Genomic DNA, 6809 nt, shown 5'->3' with positions numbered 1-6809 from the left:
AAGATAGAAGACAGGAACAAGCAATGCTGAGACAGAGAGAAAACAGAGACAAAGAGTCAATGAGGAGAGTCTGTGTACTCAGAAAGACTTGGGGGATCTAAGTAAAGCCTTTTTGTTTTGTATCTGTTGTATGAGACTCAAATTGAGCTCACTTTTGCAAAAAATATGCTTCTGAAGACATAATAGAGAGGTTACCACTGAAGACTGGACCAAGAGATGTAGACCAGGAGTGTTGGGTGAACTCCTTATTAAACTTGTTTTGTTTATGTGTGTTTGTCTATTATGTTCTTTAACTTCTTCATTTTCTATGTATTTCCGCAATCTTATCGATCCATTGCACAAAGTATCATAGGCAAATACATGCACATGAGGCTGTAATACCTTAATAATTGTCTAAGATCTCATTTTCAGATCAGATTTGCAGAAGTTATAGAACAATTGGTGAGGTGTCTGGACAAACTTTTGAAGCAAATGACAATTATCTATCACATGTTGTCCAACAACCTGACAAATAGTTTACCATAGCATGACCCCCACGCTCGGCCATGCTAGGGCTTCTAGCTTCACGGGTATTGGTCCCCCTCCTGTAATATAATTCTCATAAACTCGGTAGTGGTCTTTATCGTTCCCTTGGCCCTTGCACTTTAAACACCATACTTCCGCTCGCACTTCTGGTTTAGTCTCCTTATGTTAGGTCCCTATACTACTAGTGTAAACCCTTATTTTTATTAGTACAATCCCCTTATTATATTTTTGTTCCCATACAGTCCCCATATTGTTATTATTGTGCCCTTACATTATTATTGTTATGTCAGCTCTGATTATATTATGACCCCTTAAACTCCTATATATAGAAAGGAGGTCTTGTCATTTGTATAATCCAAGAACTGTTCATTTTTGTAATGTAAAGGAGGTTGCCCCATCGAAGAGGATTATTTTGAAGGTGTTTATCTATATTTTCTATCTTTTTGTGAGTTGGTTTCATGACATTTGCTATTAGAGCTTTGGATTCTAGGGTTTCACTGCTCCAAACAGGTCATCGTGCAATTTTCACTATAACTTTTTCTATACGAAGTTTCAGAAGCTAAACCAAAAACCCATTGGAGCAGGCATCATTCCACACCTCCATTAAAAATTCTAGATCTTCGATCGCTATATTTTCAGAGATATGATCTAAGGAAGTTAGGGTTTTTGAAAACTCCATAATTCCATCTCAAACAGGCCATCGTGGAATTTTTGCTATAATTGTTTTTCTAGGAAGTTTCAAACTCTAAAATTAAAACCCATTTGAGTCGCAATTGTGGCGAAGCTCTGGACCAAATTTCAGATCTTTTTTCACTATATTTTTGGAGATATAATCCAAGACATTTAGGGTCTCTACAGGGCCCTGAATAACATCCTAAACAAGTGACCTTGGGAAAATAGTCATAACATTCTCTCTGAGCATCATATTGAAATTTCATAAGAAGTTGTAGAAAGAGGACGAACTGATATTTTCTGTGTATTGGGTTCAGGTCCTAAGGTTGAAACCGTGACACGTGGCACTTCGTACAATTGTGCTCTACTGAACGAGTCTATAATCAAGTCATCGTGGGAGATTTGACATAACTCTTCCTTGCATAATCCAATCTTGATCAGACTTGTAGGGTTAGAAATAGCAATCAGAGGGCTACGACAGGATGCAATTTCAAAACTTGGAGATCTGAAATTATAGAGTGACAGTTGTTTTAAAATTGAGCTCCTAAAATCAAGAAAAGGCAATATGAGGAAGTTTGATGGCAAGGTTCCGATAAATTGGATACTACAGATGGAGCAATATTTTGATCTATATCAGGTGCAACTATTACAATCGGTACATATTTAATCTTCATATTTAGAACCAGATCAATTTTTATGGTATAAAGGGATTTGTTCTTGTAAACCACTTATTACGTGGTCAATTTTCACAGAGGAAATGATAGCACATTATGAGGATACAAAGAGAAACACCTTCTTTAGCCAATTGATAAATCTCAAACAAAAGTGTTCAATGGCAAAGCACAATGAGGACTTTCAAAAACTGAATATAAGGGAAAATGATATTCCAAAGAATCAGAGGATTGATGTCTCGATAGGGACTTTAAAGGATAACATTCAACATGAGGTTCATCTTTTGGAACCTGATTCATTGGAGAAGGCATTCAGGCTGGCAAGAAAAGTGGAAAGAAAAATTATGGCAACAAGGAAGTCTACCCCTCACAACTATAAAGATGGAAATTTCGTTTCTCCTAGCCTTACACAACCTACAAGGTTGACACCACAACAATTGGAAGAAAAAAGAGCAAAAGGGCTTTGTTAAAATTGTGATAACAAATACATTAAAGGTCATAAGTGTGCTGAGAAGAAATTATTTTACATAGATTGTGAAGAGGAGGTAAAAGGGATCAAGAAACATCCAAAGAAGAGGATATACACCAGGAACCAACCCCAGAGAAAGAAGAAATGAATCTGACCATATATTGTAAATCATTGTTAAGAATTACCACTCCTCAAACTCTCAAGATAGAAGGACATATCAAGAAGAAAAAGGTTCAAGAAGTGTAAGATCACATTGAGAAAGAAGAAATGAAACCGACCATATCTTCTAATTCATTGGTCGGAATTACCATTCCTCAAACTATCAAGATAGAAGGACATATCAAGAAGAAAAATGTTCAAGAAGTGAAACATCACATCGAGCATCAAGAAATGAATCCGACCGTATCTTGTAATGCATTGGAAGAAATTACCACTCCTCAAAGTCTCAAGATAGAAGGATATATCAAGAAGAAAAAGATTCAAGCAGTGAAAAATCACATCGAGCACCAACAACAAGTTCTCCAACTTTTAAAGGATTGCGCCACTTTGGTGCAGAATCGAATGAAACGACAGGAAAATCAACATCGCAGTGAAAGAAGTTTTGATGTAGGTGATTGGGTATTTTTACAGGTACATCTCAACCAAGCTATTTATGAGAAGGAAACGTTGGCAATACTACAACGTGGATCATGATAGTCTTAAATAATTTTTAGAACAAAGATTATCTTTAGAAGAACAAAAAAAATGCGTAACAATTATTTTGGTTTATGACTTTGAAATCATCTACAAAAAAGGGAAGCAAAATGTTGTTGCAGATGCAACGCAAGAAAGGATGAGGATGTGGAAGCATTGTTTTGTGCTATTTCTACTATCCAACCATATTGGATAAACGAAGCAAGGGATGAATAGAATAAGGACGAAGAAGTGTGGCCACTCATTCAAAAGTTGCAAAATATCTGAGTTCAAACAATATTGACAAAACTTGACAAGGAAGGAAAAACATATTGGAACCTAGAGAAATCATAGAAACAAGAACTCGATAGCTACGAAATCGATCAATTTTAGAGTATCTCATCAAGTGGAAGAACTTACCCGCTGAAGATTCCACATGGGAGGACAATAATTTTATACAGAATCATCAAGAACTACTCAATTGTTGAGGACAACACTTTTTGAAGGAGAGGGGCATGCTAGGTCCTTATACTACTAGTGTAGCCCCTTATTGTTATTAGTACAACCCCCTTATTATATTTTTGTTCTCATGTAGTCCCCATATTGTTATTATTGTGCCCATAGAAGCGCACTATTGTTATTATTGTGCCCTTACATTATTATTGTTATGTCGGCTTTGGTTATATTATGACCCCTTAGGCTCCTATATATTGAAAGGAGGTCTTTTCATTTGTATCATCCAACAATTATTTATTTGTGTAATGTAAAGGAGGTTTCCCCCTCGAAGAGGCTTATTTTGAAGGCCTTTATCTATATTTTCTATCTTTTTGTGAGTTAGTTTCATAACACCTTATCTTTGTTCAAGCTCTATATTTCTAGGTGTAGGTTCTGTAACTGAGAGTGGATATGTTGTAACCCCAAGGTGGCATCCTGAATAGGCATCGCATGCAGCCTCATCACAAATTCTGAAGCTTATTCATGCATTCCTATCTTCTGTTGTGACAGAGAAATTCTCGGGTGGGGCAGAAGCGAAGCTATAAAGCATTCATAGTGTTAACTATCTGTGAGATGCATATTAGCTTCTCAAATCTTACACTTCAATCTTTGATCTAATTCCCAAGGCATCTCGTTGACCCTCATCATGATTTCCTTGAATCCAATTACTGACTGCGAGTTAGCCTTCAGCTCATTAAACTCCTTGTTTAAAGTAGCCCTAGTCTCCACTAGTGATGCAAATGGATTATCAAAACAATACTTAATATACCAAATTAGCACGCGATCCTGTAGAGAGGTAACCAACTATGCCTTCTTTATATTATCATCAATAATATTTTGCACTCTCCACACAACATTCACAACAAACCAAAATTGCTATGTATCTTCACTCCATATGCCTTTGAAAATCAGAAGCTTCATCATATTCATCATGTTGAATGGAGGTGGTGGAGGTGGAGGTGTGGGCGAAGGTGTATGTGGTGGAGGTGGAGGGGGAGGCAGAGTGGATGGATGATGTGTTTGCGGAAAGCCCTGCGTTATCAGCTGGACGACACTTCGCGGGGAATCTTGTATCACTCCTTTGTCATCACTCGAAGGGGTCCGATCAACGAACTATATTCTAGACCTAATCTCTCTCGATCTCTAAAGAGTCTTCCACTTTTCGTAGCTCCGAAAATCAAGGCAATGGCATAACCCATTTTTCACATAACAACATTTTAATCCAGGTATTCAATGATCTTAAATACTTACCTCATGGTCCTTTGAAAAATCATCCCTCTTCTTCACTATAGCTGACCGAGGCATCAAATGCAAATTTTGTAACAAATCCTCCCAGAATCGGATCGAGCCAATGATCAACAACCTGTGCAATCTTGTTTTCAGAAGCTTCTAATCGTTGCATAGTTCTGGAGTCCACACTATCACATTATCAAGCTTCCACCTTCTTGACTATCTGTCAATTTAGCCAACCATTCATACAGCTCAATGGGGAAGGTGGCAAAGAAGATCTCGTGTATCTCTATATGCAGGTACATGTTCAACCACTTTTCTTTTGACAGGCACGATTCCTCTTCTCCTGCGCCGCAAATTCGTGAATCTTTCGATCCAACCAATTTTTATTTTTTTTCTTGGTCGGATTCTAGTAATGTGACATCAGACATCTCTTTCAAGAAGATCCCGGTCCCGACAACGGAACCATTTGTTGGCTTAGGGGGTCCTGACCCAGGTTCACAGTTAGTTGTGCCAACCAACAAAACCCTACACTACTGGCCTTTTCGGCAACAACCCACGTAGCGCAGGCTGCAGTCTCACCTGAAAACGTATGGGGGGATGCTAGAACCAAGTTTCTGCATCCAGAGACTAAAGTGATGTCTTTTAGCACCCTAGATATTCCTTCGAGTAGATCGATACACTCATAGGGATTATTGTTGAAACTTTATCAAAATGGCTTCCAGACCTTCGTGAAGGTGTACGATTAGTCTTTGCTGACTTATAACAGTCACTCTATCTACTTACACGCATCAGAAAGCAATACCAAATTAGGATTCGCACAGATTTACTTAATTTATTAGTAAACATCAGATAATTCATCAGGTTCTTCGCAAAAATACATAAACATGATCTACATACATTATTAATAGTTATTCAATAGAATCATGCAACGTTCAATCAATATTCCATAAAATGAATTATTTATAGACAACTTATATCATAAATAGGAGTAAACAGAATTATGCAAAAGTTCTTTGGTAACTATCTTTATTGATCTTCAATTCAGGATTACAGATTCAAAACTACTCTGCGCACTCAGCTGCAGGAGTCCACACACTTAGTTGCATAGAATTTCTTCTCCTATCTGACCCACTTCTCCTCACTATCACTTCTTATCCATCATCAATTACTATCCTATCCTGCCTTAGACTCTTTAAGGCACACCTATTTATAGAAATTTCCATACAATTCCATGTTTCGCAAACCATGAGTGGATCTCAAAGCTAACTCAGTCTTTACATAAAACAAGGGGCTAAACCTCGTTGACTCCTAATTATCTACACACTCCACATGTACAAATCATTGAAACTTTACATTTATTACACAAATGTATCAAAACTTGGGTTATCATAACCCCAAAACTGACCTAGGGCATCCCATCCCAACACTCTCTCAAATCCATCTTTCCCTTTTCAAGGAGTACATATGGGAATTTATAGCTTTTTTCTTTTAGATCCATAAAGAAAGGAGGGAATATCTCCTTAGATCCACATTCCAAGGAGAGAATAACTCTCTTGATCCATAAATAAAGGAACTTATGTGTTTCTTAAGGAGAAAATATCTCAACTCCACTAGACTTGGACCTTATCCACATTTTCAAGGTAAAACAATCCCATGAAAAACTCAACTCCCACTTGAAATTAGGAAAATGATTTGTGAGGTGGATTCTCACATTTAATAAATTTTCTTTTTACAATTTAAATGAAAAATACATGTGCACATTGAACATTTTATGCTTATGAAATTTTAAATAATTTCATCTTTACCAATGTTCACTTGAACTTTTCTTTGGCTTAGTACTCTTTGGAAACTGGAGTCAAGATCCTCTTGGATCATACGTCCCCACAGAGGAAGGCTTTCAGTCCACCAAAATCTCAATAAGTTGAAAATTGATTCTGATATCATGGAATTAGTTTTTTGCATAATTAGGTACAAGTCAATTATAGAGACAAAGAATCTGCTCTTCCTTCTTATGACTGCACTAACAATGACCTGCAACTATGCTTTTTTTTGCATCTTTTTGCAAGTGAAAT

The sequence above is a fragment of the Pinus tabuliformis genome, chromosome J, assembly GCF_031772625.1.
Source record: "Pinus tabuliformis cultivar Carrire ecotype Pingquan chromosome J, CPIR1, whole genome shotgun sequence".
Classification (NCBI taxonomy): domain Eukaryota; kingdom Viridiplantae; phylum Streptophyta; class Pinopsida; order Pinales; family Pinaceae; genus Pinus; species Pinus tabuliformis.
This window is presented reverse-complemented; position numbering follows the sequence as displayed.